This window comes from Dromiciops gliroides, chromosome 2 (genome assembly GCF_019393635.1).
Source record: "Dromiciops gliroides isolate mDroGli1 chromosome 2, mDroGli1.pri, whole genome shotgun sequence".
In the NCBI taxonomy this organism is placed as follows: domain Eukaryota; kingdom Metazoa; phylum Chordata; class Mammalia; order Microbiotheria; family Microbiotheriidae; genus Dromiciops; species Dromiciops gliroides.
In genome coordinates this window covers 469,039,768-469,053,960 of record NC_057862.1, presented here as the reverse complement: position 1 = coordinate 469,053,960, position 14,193 = coordinate 469,039,768, and the positions used below count along the sequence as shown (strand labels likewise).

General features: G+C 41.5%; 1 protein-coding gene across 7 annotated transcripts in view; it reads left to right on the top strand.

Annotated features, from left to right (window-relative positions):
* Nucleotides 1-14,193, top strand: part of DTNB (dystrobrevin beta) — a 356,870-nt gene that overhangs the window by 289,611 nt on the left and 53,066 nt on the right. The window lies entirely within an intron of this gene.

The window sequence follows — 14,193 nt, the reverse complement described above, 5'->3', positions numbered from 1 at the left end:
TCTCTATGTCCTTCCATAGAATTGGTCAGATTTCTCTGGCTGCCTCAGCTATCCTGGTAGAATTTGTTTCCTAATGAAAGCTAATTTTTAATCTGCTGTCTAACCAGTTTTTCTGTTAAGAATCCTCCATCTAATGTTATACTTGAGATCTACTCCAGAGGGAGTTGTTTTGCTTTTCTGAAATTAAATATTGTAGCACAGAGGTAGGGAAGGGACCTTTTATTCCCTGAGGGACATGGACTTCACAGAAAATCAGTTGAGGCCATACACAAGTAAAAAGCAACTTAATTTTCTGAGACAAAGGAAAATATAAATCGCTCAGTTCACTCAGTTTTTAGATTTAGAATTGGGAACATAAAATTATTTGATAAAGATAATGGCTTTTTAAAATAGGTTTCAGTTTTGTATTCTAAACACAGCTGAGAGAGAAAGAGACAATGAAAGAAAGAGGGAGACACAAAAAGGCTGAGTTAAGGAGGAAAAAGTGAAAAGGGATAGGGACTAGAATTGGGCAAGGATAGAGAGTAAAAAGGAAGAAGAGAGTGAATGCCAAAGAGAAAGACTGATTGAGAATTAAATGAAGGAAATGAACCAATGGAAGAGAGAGATACCATCTGCAGTCTCTATCTCCCAGCTACTTTGAAGTCTCACATACTCAGGATTTCCCTTCTTTTAGTCCAGGGCTTGATGTGCTTAAAATCCCTAACATCTGATTCCAAGCCTTTGAGGGTGGGCTCAAAAGGTAAGAATATCCTTGCCATAGGGGCACTAAGACCTGCATTTTAATATGCAAACCTTTTCAGAGCTGAATGTGATGTTGTGTTTATTGATTTTAACAACTGGAACATTTATTTTAAGAATTTTTTCTATAATCCAACTGAGATCAACCCATAGCCAAGAGGTTCCCACTCCTTTATGAGTTGCTTTTTCAGTTGTGTCCAGCTCTTCATAGCCTTATTTTAGGGTTTTTCTTGGCAAAGATACTGGAGTGGTTTTTCCATTTCCTTCTCCATCTCATTTTACAGATGAGGAAATCGAGGCAAACAGGGTTAAGTAACTTGCCCAGAGTTACACAGCTAGTAAGTGTCTGAAGTCAGATTTGAACTCATAAAGATGAGTCTTCCTGACTCTAGGCCTGATGCTATATCCACCGATGGGCAAAGTAGCTGAGAGTAAAGTGAAGCAAGGCAGGAACCAGCTAAGATTTAGGCAGCTGTGCAAAATACTCACCAATCAGAAACTAAGCCCATTCGCTACATCAAAGAACCAGAAAATTAGAGTTCGCTCTCTAACACATGTATATATTTAGGTTTTTCTCTTCTGTGGTGTTAGGGGAATGATTGTTGTTCTACAGATATAAGTAGTACCTGAAGAAAAGAAGCTGAATCAAATGTAATAAAAAATGGGTGGGGGGCAGCTAGGTGGCTCAATAGATAAAGCACCCGCCCTGGATTCAGGAGGACCTGAGTTCAAATCCAGCCTCAGACACTTGACACTAGCTGTGTGACCTTGGGCAAGTCACTTAACCCTCATTGCCTCGCCAAAAAAAAAAAAATTGGGTACCTTCTGACTGTAGTATAGAGAATATGGTTCATTGAGCTGATACAAGGCAGCTAATAAGGCTCAAAGTATGAGCCCCAGATTTCATCTTTCTTCAAAATGTAGGGAATTGGGGGCAGCTAGATGGCGTAGTGGATAGAGCACTGGCCCTGGAGTCAGGAGTACCTGAGTTCAAATCTGGCCTCAGACACTTAACACTTACTAGCTGTGTGACCCTGGGCAAGTCACTTAACCCCAATTGCCTCACTAAAAAAAAAAAAATGTAGGGAATCACTAATCTCAGCAAGTATGAGATAACACCCAGAACTTTGAAATAATGTTTTCCAGAAAAAATTCCAGAGTAGGACCTATGGGCTCTATAGTTGAACTTTGACAGTATCGCTATGATTAGTGACTTCTCCTTTCCACTGCCTACCACTGAAGTATGATCATGGCCCTGTAGGAATTGAAGAGAAAAAGGTAATAACTTATAATGCAATGGAAGAATCAGAAATAGAAGAGAGATGCTGACTAATAACTGCTACAGATTTGAAACTATCATGGGGCAAGGGCAGCTAGGTGATGCAGTGGATAAAGTACCAGCCCTGGATTCAGAAGCACCTAAGTTCAAATCCAGCCTCAGCCACTTGACACTTACTAGCTGTGTAACCCTGGGCAAGTCACTTAACCCCAATTGCCTCACCAAAAGAAAAAAAGAGAAACTGTCACAGGAGCTAAGTATACTCTGTTTTTCTTAGGTGACACTTCTGCTTCAACTGACAAATCTTTATCTTTAATTATTTCCTGTACCTGCATTTTCTAATTAAGAGGAAAGCCAGTTGGCCATTTTTGTCATAACTTCACTGTATAGTTGGGCCTTGATGCAGTCACCACCACTTGGGACCTGATATTCAGGCTTGAAAGTCCAGAAAGTAGATTTTATCAGTTTATCTATGGTCTTAGGTCTTATTCATGTTAACCAAAATCACAAGCAACAAAGAAACCGTAATGGTAATTTATTATTTTATAATGGCAGATGTGATATGCCTAGCTGGAAAACCAGTTTCAAGTCATCTGCTCAGGTGGGTAGGCCCACTTGGAAATTGAATTATGGAGGATAAATTTCCTTTGTGGGTAAATTAAATGGGATACTGCCAAAAGGATATTTTTATGTAGCTTGGAATGTTGCTCTGCCACAGGCTAGGAATGTTTCTAACTAAAGAACTGGTATTCGTCATTTGGAACCAGATTACCCTCTCCCTTGGCCAGTGCTCATTAACTTAGTAAATAAGCACTTATTAAGCCCTACTATGTTCCAGGTACTATGCTAAGTATGCAAAGAAAGGTAAAAGATACCATCTAATGGGGGAGACAAAGTACAAACAAATATGTACAAACAAGCTATATATATGATAAATAGGAAAAATCAACAGAGAGAGAATACACTAGAATTAAGAAGGATTAAGAAAGGCTTCCTTTAGATGGTGAGATTTTAGCTAAGACTTGAAGAAATCTAGGAAAGCCAGGAGGTAGAGATAAGGGAAAGCATTGCAGACTTGGGAGACAGCTAGCCATGAGATGGAGTGACTAGTTTGGGGAACAGCAAGGAAGCCAGTGATGCTGGATCAAAAAGAAAGGGGTAGGGGCAGCTAGGTGGTGCAGTGGATAGAGCACCGGCCCTGGAGTCAGGAGTACCTGAATTCAAATCCGGCCTCAGACACTTAACACTTACTAGCTGTGTGACCCTGGGCAAGTCACTTAACCCCAATTGCCTCAATAAAAAAAAAAAGAAAGGGGGAGGAGGGGTGTAAGGTATAAGAAGATGGGAGGGGAGGTTACAAAGGGCTTTGAATGCCAAACAGTGGATTTTGTATGTGATTTTGAAGGTGATAGGGAGCCACTGAAGTTTATTGAGTGGGGGGGTGACCTAATCAGACCTACACTTTATGAAAATTACTTTGGTGGATTTATGGAGGATGTATTAGAGTTGGGAGAGACTCGAGGCAGGAAGAGGTCCCTCCCCAGCCCCAGCAGACATGATTTAACCACAAGGCTGCACCAGGGTAGTGGCAGTCTCAGAGGAGAAGATGGAGCATATTTGAGAGATGTCACAAAAGTGAAATCAATAAATAGGTCTTGGCGACAGATTATATATGAGGGATCAGAGATAGTGAGAAGTCAAGGATGACACCTAGTTGCTCATGCCTAGGTGACTCAGAGGATGGTGTTGCCTTCAACAGTCGTAGAGAAGTTTGGAGGGGTAAGGATAATGAGTTCAGTTTTAGATGTCTGCTGGGCATCCAGTTTGTCATGTCTAAAAGCATTTGGAGAGCTGGAAGTTTGGAGGTCAGCAGAGAGGTTCCAGCTCTCCTTTTTTAATATTCCTTACTAGGCGCCAGATGCTTCTGCCATTAAAAATCTCATGACAAAACTTATCTTTCATTAGTTACATTTTAGGGTGGTTGCTTCCTGGCAACACAATCTTCATCAGTAAGTTATCGCCAAATCACAATGTAAAATGAGTTCTTTCTGGGAAGCTTCCTGTAAATGACTAACCTCCATTTTGTGTTAACTGGACTGGACAGGGGAAGGAATCAGAACAGGGAGTCTAGCAAAATAGATGAGGTCTGGCAGACCCTGGGGGTCAGGCAGAATGAAGTCAAGTGCCAGAGTAGCAGACACAACTAGAAAGATAAAGCATATTCTGCATTGCAGGCAAAAGGTCAAGCCCAAGAAAGTCGGGGCAAAGTCCATAGCGTAGGAGAGGAGAGAGACTAAACAAGAGGGCTGCTAAGGAACAGAGGATACTTACTTAAAGTGACCTCTGTTCCTAGTGCTGACGCTGTTTGCTTTCTGCCATTTTATTCTGTTTGCTGAGTATAGGAAGCCGCGGGCCAACAAGTGTTGATCAGAATAGATAACTGAAACCTCTAGTCCCTTACAATGGGCATTGGTTAGAATGCCTGGCCTGGAGTCAAGAAGATTCATTTTCCTGAGTTCAAATTTGACCTCAGATTCTTACTAGCTGTGTGACCCTGGGCAAATCACTTCACCCTGTTTGCCTTAGTTTCCTCATCTGTAAAATGTGCTGGAGAAGAAAATGACGAACCACTCCAGAATCTCTGCCAAGAAAACCCCAAACAGAGTCATAAAGAGTCACAGGAGATGTGGGATATGTGGGGTCATGGGGATATGACTGAAAACAACTGAATGAACAAAAATGTGCCAGTCACCGTACTAAACCCTGAAGATACAAATACAGGCAAAAAAGGACAGTTTTGCTGCCCTTAAAGGAACTTACATGCTAATGGAGGAAGACATAAACACATAAAGGAGTACTGGAGAAGTGGGGAAGAGGGAGAGATGTCACCAGGGATGTGCCAAAGAGACTGTAAGAAGTGTCGTGGGAGCCTGATTGCTGGCAAAAAAAATGAAACCAAAAACAAGACTCACCTAATAGAGTACAAGCTCCTGCTGGGATGAAAAGGGATGTACAGTAGGGCCATGGTAAAGAGAAAAAAAAAAAACCTGGTTCCCAAAAAGATAAAGCAAAAGACTCACCTATCAGCCAGGGGGATCCATTGTTAGAAAAATCTGGAGGTCTTGCAAGGAAACTGAACCTCTGATTTTTGCAGAAACAGAGATGATTGAATTTTATAGAAATGGTTCTAGTAGCCCCTTGAGGACAGTTGTTCATCATCTTATATTGTGTGGGTTTTATTTCACTAATTACAATATAAATTCCTAAAGAGCAGGGATGACATCTTATTTTAGGATCTGTATCTGTCCTCCTCTCTCTTCCTATAGTAGAGTTCGCTCACTGGCTCGCACTCTCTCTCTCTCTTTCTCTCTCTCTCTCTCTCTCTGAAAGGAGGAGAACTCGTTTGATATATGGTTAAAAATAAGTATCTATTTCTCCTCGTGCCAGTGATTTTTAGAGGTCTATAAGGGCACCAGTGGTTTATAATCAAAACAATAATAGTTATGCATTCTTTTAAAGTTTACAAAGCTCTGAAAGGTAGGCAGTGCAAGTACTATTATCTCCACTTTACAGATAAGGAAACTGAGGTTCAGAGAATTTGTGACTTAACCAGAGCCACATTGTAAGTGTTGTTACATGGAGTCAAACCAAGAACTTCAAGAGCTGGGCTTTTTAACACTAAATTACACTGAAACAGGATCTATGAGGAGCCTGCATTCCAGTTAGAAGACGTAAGAGAGACAAGTAGAAAAACTATATTTGGGATTAGCCATGGACCTTTCTAATATGAAGTGATAGGCTTTAGGTTGTGCCATGTCTTGATTCCCTTTTAAGGACCGTCAATAATGTGTTTAGAGACTCACTCAACGACTTCATGGTTGCCTGACCAGAAGATATGTGAATATTTTTCTTCCTCCTGACTTAGAACACTCCCAACATGTTTTGGGATAACAAATACCCCTGAGACCAATGAACATTTCACACCTTTCCTTGCCCCCCCCCCCAACTTCCCTATGTCTTCATATGGATGAGTCATTCCTCAAGTGCTTCCTTGGGTTTAAATCCTGGCTCTAGTACTTATTAACTGTGACTCTATGCTAGAATCGTATCTTACAGTTTTGCAAACTCCAATATGCTTTTCAAATACAGTAACAGTTTACACCGACAGTAAGGAAAATGCCATTTCTTCCCTGTTCAATTCCCAAATTGTCTTGATGTTCCCTGCTGGGCTCTTTTAGGAACTGGATTATCTGCTCCCTGCATTTGATCTCCAAGCCAGCCACCTGCCAGAGAGGATGGACCCTATAGGCAAGTGTTTCTTTAGGTACTCTCCTAAGTGTCTGCAAGAGCATTGACACTTGAGTCTTATGAGTGTGCATCAAACAATTGTTCTCAAGCTTCTCTCAGTAGGGGCTCTTTTACACCAAGAACCCCTATGCAAGATGCTTCAGCAACCCCTACAATTCTCATTTGAGGCAGTGCATGATGCAGAACAACCTGACCTAGTGGCTCAAGAAGGCCAAGCAAGCCTACAAAGACCAGGCAGATCAGTCATGGTGAGAGTGTCTGGTACAAGAGCCTCTTGCTCTCCATAGGAGAACAAGTATATCTCAAGCTCCACTGGAACAGTCACAATTTTGCAAAACTCAGTCACCAATGACACAACCCCTTTTGCATTATCTAGATTTCTTCTATTGTCTTCAAGCTTGCTTTCCCATATTTGCTCAAGGTTCATATAACATGGTATAGGGGAAGGAACACTGGCCTCTTACAGTCAGAGAGACCCAAGTTTAATTCCTTCTTCAAACACTTAATAACTATGTGGCCATAGAAAACTCATTTAATTCTCTGATTCTCATTTGTAAAATTTGGATAATAGCACCAGCTTCTCTGAGTGGTTGTGAAGATTGAATGAGATACTATATGTAATGTACTTTGCAAGTCTGAAGTACTAATAAGATATTATTAGTAATATCATTAATACAGTACTAATACCATATCTTTCTCAAAAAGTTCCTTCCTAGGCTGGTTCTGGAGTCAGGAAGATCTGCATTCAAATCCAGCCTCAGATACTTACTAAGCTATAGGACCCAAGGCCAGTCACTTAACCTCAGTCTGTCTCAGCTTCCTCAACTGTAAAATGGGGGTAGGGATAATAATCCCTTCTGGGATTGTTTGAGGATCAAACAAGGTAATGTTTGTAATGTGCTTAGCACAGAGCGTGGCACATAGTAGGTATTAATACATGCTTGTTTCCTTATTCTCTCCAGTGATAATCCAAGGATAGGACTATTGGGTCAATCTACCTTGTTCTACAAGTAAATCTAAGGGTATCCAATAGACCAAGTGGGGTATGAACAGAAGAGAAGACAGATCTTGGGAGCCTGTAAACCAGTTTCATTCTCCACACTAGTGTTATAGCCTTTATATTTCCTTTTTTTTTTTTTTTTTGGTGAGGCATTTGGGGTTAAGTGACTTGCCCAGCTAGTAAGTGTCAAGTGTCTGAGGCTGGATTTGAACTCAGGTCCACCTGAATCCAGGGCCAGTGCTTTATCCACTGCATCACCTAGCTGCCCCTATAGCCTTTATGATAATAATCCCAACAAACCTGTACTTGAGAACCTCTTCCACTCCCAGTGGAAGGGGAGGTAGTCCAGATCTATTGATTCAAAGAACTTTTCCCATATATTGGTAAAGGACAGAGTTCATTCTGACCAACTCTTGTTTACAATCAAATACTTGTGGACCCAAGGCAGACCACACTGAGTAAAAGAACAAATGGTTTCTGACCTAGGACAAAAACCAGTGTCATTTGTAATAACTGACTGATCTCCAATCTTCTAGCCAACTTCCCTGATTTGATATGGCCTACTTGACTTTCTGCATTCACTTGTTCTTTACACCCTGTAATTTCCACAAACACTTGACCCCTTGTCTGTCTGATCTGCACGGCCTTGCCAGATCCCTTCTGCATAGTAAAGATGCCAGGCCTGGACTGTCCTATTTGTCATTTTTGCCTTAATATATCATAGATCTGAGCATTGAAGGATAAATTGGATTTGGCTAGGTGAAGAGCAAAGGAGTAACAATGGTTCTCTATAGTTTCCAAAGTCTATTTGGGACTCCACACAGAAGTGGGAGTAAACATTTACATATTCATGACTCATGAGACATTCCTAACTGGAGGGGAGGATGTTGGTTGATAAATAGTAGGAAATATAGTTAGAAAAATGTGGTTTGGGATTAAATTATGAAGAGCCATAAATGTCCCAGTGAGAGGAGACAGTAGGGAACGGGAGCAATTGAATGTAAATTGGGATAGCAATAAAATACAGCATCTTCCACAGGAGTCTGAAGTGACCCTGGATTTATTTCAGCAGAGCACCAGGCACCACTAAGCATGTGAGTACAAGTTCCACAAAATGTGTATCTGTTTTCTAAAGACCAAACTAGCTAGCGATGAAACCGCTCATCACTAGAAAGTGGACCACTAAGTGATTAATTTTTTTTAATCATAGAACTCATAAAGATGTAAATTGTAAAAGGATTTGTTTGTTCTATATCGGTGGAGAGAGGGGCTCTACTGATGAGGTCTCACATTGCAAGAATGAATGGGGAGGGTCAAAGAAGAAATTGGAATCTAGTAGACTGTTTTAGTAACCCAAGCATGAATTTAAGCAATGATAGTTATAATGGGAATGAACTGAAAAGGTTACATGCAATAGAATTTCAAAGGAAAAATATTGGAAATATTAGAATGTGGTGACAGATCAAAGGTAACTTCAAGGCCCTCAGCCTAAGGAAGTGGGTATATTGTGGAGACCTGTTAACCTGTTTTTGTGAATGTTTTCAAACCTCCTACTGTATATTTCCAAAGTTGGAGGTCATGCTAGAGGTCATCTGGTTCGACTTCCCACAATGTATAAAGAATCCCAATTATGCTGGTCCTGGCAGAGAGTCATCCAACTTTTATTTGAACACTTTTGGTGACGGAGCTTTGTATTTCATAAGGCAGCCCATTCCACTTATGAACAACTCTAATTGGTAGAAAATTGTTTCTTACATTGAACTAGTCTACCTTCTTGAGCCTTAAATCATTTGGTCCTTTTCAGCTGTCTAAATTATGTAGATCAAATCTAATCTTTCTTCCACATGGCAGCTCTTAAAGTCAGCTACCCCGTCCCTCCTTCATTTTTTCTTTCCTAGGCTAACTATATGACATGGTTTCCAGACCCTTCATCATTCTGGCTACCCTTTTCTGACTATGTTTCAGTTTTTTAGAGGTATAAATAAATAGGGCTGAGGCTTTGATAAAGAGGAGAAAGGCTAGGAGAGAAGTCACAGTCTTCAGGATATAGTTGATAGTTGAAGCTGTGAGAATGAATGAACTGTCCAAAAGTGTGCCTACTTCTCTACTAGCAAAAGCTAGAGCAAGAGATCAGAGGTTTGAGGGCTAACGGTTAGGGAAAATCCAAAGTTAGGGAATTGGAGGAGGAAATGGAGCTATGGAAGCAGCTGCCCTAGAGGCAGGAAGACAACCAAAGTAATCAAATAAAAACCAAAAGAGATTTTCAAGGAAAGGGTTTGCAGTGTCCAAAAAGAAAATGACGAGAGAAAGCCCATTGAATTTGATTAATAGAGGTCATAAGTGATGAGAGAGCAGTTTCAATAGAGAAGGCAGGAGCACAAACCAAATTACAGGAGATTCTAGAGAGTGTGGGGAGTGAGGAAATAGAGTAGTAGATACAGAACACTGGGTACAGCTGCTTCTGGGTGACATTTTCCATTTACCTCCTGGATACTGGTCGCTGACCCTGTCTCTTAAGAAAAAAAAAAATTGTGCAAGGAGTTTCTCAATCATTTACCAGGGCTGGCCATGGCTTGGTGTAGGTGGCCATGCTGCAGTTGTTCTGTACGGTGTGGCACAGCCCTCAGACTCTGGCTTTGGTCCCTTAGGTATGAGTACACCGACTCCTGTGTTGACCATAACGAGCCACCTCCTATCTATCCGTTTTGGGTGTTCCAACAAAACAGAAAAATAGGCGATGTCAGGAATATGGAAATCCCTTCAAATTTCTTATCACCAGTCTAGAGTTCCTATATTATAAGACAGAAACTTCAAGTAGAAATGAGAAATGAAAATCATTCCAGAAGAGGAAAAAAATAAATTGAATAAACAAATCAGAAACAAAAGAAAGGAACTTTCTCTTAGATCCCTTTCCAACAGGATCTGAGTAAGGGGGACATTTAGCCTCTGTTCAGCTCAATGCCCTTTATGGTATCTCTCTCACTTAGCTCATATCTATCAATGAGTAGTGTTCATTAAGACTTAACTGACCCTGGGCAAGTCATTTAACCCTCATTGTCCTGCAAAAAAAAAAAAAAGACTTAACCAGGGGTCAGGTAGGTGTTGTAGTAGATAAAAGCACCAGCCCTGGATTCAGGAGGAGCTGAGTTCAAAACCAACTTCAGACCCTTGACCTTGTGTAACCGTGGGCAAGTCACTTAACCCTTGTTGCCCTGAAAAAAAAAAAAAGACAAGCAGTTGTCTCAGTATTGGCCGCTGACTAAACCTTATTTTTACTTTGGTATCTTGATCCAGCCTCTCTCTAGGCCTCAATAGCCATATCTATGAAGAGGGAGGAGAGAGTTGGACTAAATGGTTTCTGAGATCTCTTTTAATTCTCTAATTGTATGATCCTAGGCTCTGCCCTTCCATTTCTTATAAGAAGCCCCTTTTTCAGATATAAAGTTTCCCCAAGATCTTGTTGACTAGCTTCCTTCTTTTGTTCCTTTGAAATCCTCTGCCCTGACTTCCTTGCCAATAAATTTAATAAAGCCTGGGCTCTCCTTCAGGCAGCACTCATGCCAGCCTCCCGTCTCTCTTTTCTTCCCTGTACTGGTCTAAGTGTTCAAAGACACATCATCAGCTGTTTGCACCATGCCTTTCTCTGGCTTATCTCTGTGATCCTAAGCCAAAGACCATTCTGGCAAGAGGCAAGGATTCCTTGGCACTCTCTGCTTGGCTTTGCTCCAGCAGCCAGCCCCCTTTCTCAGCTCCGCCTTGGCTGAGAATTAAATGTGACCCTTTACTGCAAGAGCTTCCATAGTTCTCTCAATTCATGACATTGATTCCTACCCTAGAATAACAGATCTGTGGTAATAATAATAGGGTACATTTATATTGCTCTTTAAGGTTTGTACAATGCTTCACGTACATTACCTCATTCGAGCCTCATAATAGCCCTCTGTGAAATAGTTACTGTTATTAGTCCCAGGTTACAGATAAGAAAACTGAGGCTCAGAGAAGTGACTTGAATAGGTGTAATGACTCCAGAACTCCCCACCCCCAATACTACTAAATAAAAAGGTCCGGGGAAGCTCAAAACCCCTGAGGCACCCTGTCCAAATAAGACAAACAAGAATGACCAAAAGCCCATTCCCTTAGGAGACTTCGAGTATCAATTAGCCACCAAATATCCTAAAGTCTTCTCTACCTTCACCCCAAGTAGCATGAATTACCACCAGAGCCCAGATCAGGGCTCCTTACTTAGTTCCCCCAATGCCTGGTCTTGCTTGACCCAGGTAAGAACCCTATGAAACTCTCCAGGCTTTCCTGGTTGGAGATTCCCCATTCCATCCAGGGCCCCAGCCAGATGCTCAACTCCACCTGTGTCCCAGCAGACCTGACCTGTTTCTACCATCCTCCCTAACTGCCTTTCACATTGTATGTCTCCTCAATAAAGCTGACTTCCTTTTCTGTCTTATGTGCGCCATGTCTCTTTATACTAAATTATTGCTGTTATGAACATTCCTAAACTTTGAGCAAGCTATGTCAGGATTTGAATGCAGAACTTTGTGATTCCTCTTCCTACTCTGTAGTATCTATGGTGAGTTCCAGGATTGTGTTGCTTTTCAAGATTCATTGTAAGGCAGTGGAGAATTTCCCAGGCCAGGCAGGTCTTAACCAAGTTTACTTACCTGCGTCGGCTGAATCTGGTCACAGGCATCTACTAGGTATAGATTAGAAAGGGTAGAGAAGGATATTTTAGTTCAAGTATATTAACCACCTTACATTTTACTGTCTCTTAGATTTGCTATTAATGAATGCCAGTCCTAAAGAAGCTGTCACTTGGGAGGTTTTTTCCCTTTAGGGCTTCTGTGTCAATGCCTTAGTGTTAAAAGATGTGGAAGGGTAACTTTCAGATTAGAGGCAGTCCAAGGAGAGAGTGACCAGAGCTGCACGCCTTAACTGTGGCTTCATGCCAACTCATAACAAACAACTGCTGTATACAAAACCAACTCCAAGGATAGGTCATTTGTTGCCTAGCAACTGGTTTTTTGGCCCCTTTGTGGAATCAATCCAAGCCTAAGGTGGTTGGGGGGGGGGGAGAAGGTCAGGGCAGGAATCTAGGACACTTACTTGGACCTAAAACTACCCTGAGGGGGACACAAAGGTCCACAGAGTTTGAGAGAGTAGGGAAATTTCAATTCCAGAGTCTCCTTAAAGGTTCAAAGTTGTTTTTTTTGTTTTTTTTTTTTTGCGGGGCAATGGGGGTTAAGTGACTTGCCCAGGGTCACACAGCTAGTAAGTGTCAAGTGTCTGAGGCCGAATTTGAACTCAGGTACTCCTGAATCCAAGGCCGGTGCTTTTATCCACTGTGCCACCTAGCTGCCCCCCAAAGTTGTTTTGATAGTGATTTAGGTAGGTTTTTTTAAAAAAATTGGTTTTGCCCCGCAAAAAAAAAAAATTTTTTATTGTTTTTAAGTAATGCAATTTCCATCCTCTCTCTCCCACTGACCAACCCTTCCAGAGTATGTCAGAACTTATAAAGTCTTTCACGTGACCTCTCCTCTGTAAGACAAAATTTGTACAAATTGGTACTGAGTAATTTCAAGAGGGAGAGAGAACAAATAATTGGTGGGATCACCTTGTTAAGATGGTGATACCTGAGCCGTTTTGAAGGAAGCTAGAGATGCTGAGAGGCAAAGGTGAGGAGGGAGTAGAAATCTGAGAGCAGTGCCTTTGCAAAAGTTCAGAGAAAGAGGTGGAATCTTGTGTGTGCAGAACCAGTGAGTGGGCCAGTATGACTGAGATGTGACTGCTGGTTACAACTACATAGAGAACAACTGGGGAGAGAGATAGGAGCCCTGTTAAAAGCACTTGTTAAGTACTCAGTGTGGACCAGGCACTGTGCTAGGCATTATAGATACAAACACAAAAAAGTCATACAATCCCTGCCATTGAGGAACTTACATTCCAATATGGAAGGGTAATGATTAGAGAGGACTGGAGGCCAAGGGAGGAGGAGTGTGTTGAACTGGAAGTCACTGGGTTGGTGAATGGAGTTATTGATTGATCCTTCATTTCTAGGAATGGTAGGGTTGATTTGATTACTGTTTCCAGAACAAGAAGTGAAGTGAGGTGGAGAGTTGGACCATACGAGTCCATCCTGGAGGACTCTGGAAGTACCTAGTTATGGTAAAGTTTCATCATCAAAAGCTCAGGTCCAGTTGCTAGCCTTCCTCTATCAGGTCAGAGTTTTGGGGCTGGGGGCCTGGGCTTCAAGCCCTGTGAACTACCTGTATTACAAAGATCCCAGCAGTGCCTAGAAACTCAATTCCAGATGTTATAGAGGAGGGAACGGGGTACGAGGTCCTTCCCTTCTCCACACTGAACCTAAATGGGCAACCAAGATTTGAACTGAGATCCAGAATCCAAATCAAAAAGTTTTCTCCCACAAGCCACCTATCCCACCAATTATTTGTTCTCTCTCCCTCGCTCAGAAAGAAATCCTTATTTCTGAGTCAGGACACAGGTAGTTTGTTCTGAGACAGGAGATAGATGATTTGTAGGAGAAAACCTCCTAATTTGGATTCTGAATCTCAGTTCAAATCTTAATTGTTCGTGTATCACCTCTGTAAACTTAAAGAATTTTCTTCTTCTTTCTGGGCCTCAACTTACCCTCCTACAAAATTTTGGGGGTAGAGCTAGATGATTCCCATGGACTCTATTAGCTTATAATGGACAGAAAAGGCCAGGTTTTGGCTGGAGAGAGAGGATCTCAGTTTTACTAAATCTTGGCTTGTGATCTTGGACATCCTATCATACTATGATTTGGAAGAATAAAAATCCAAAAATAATAGGGTCTATCCCCAAAAGGGATGGAACA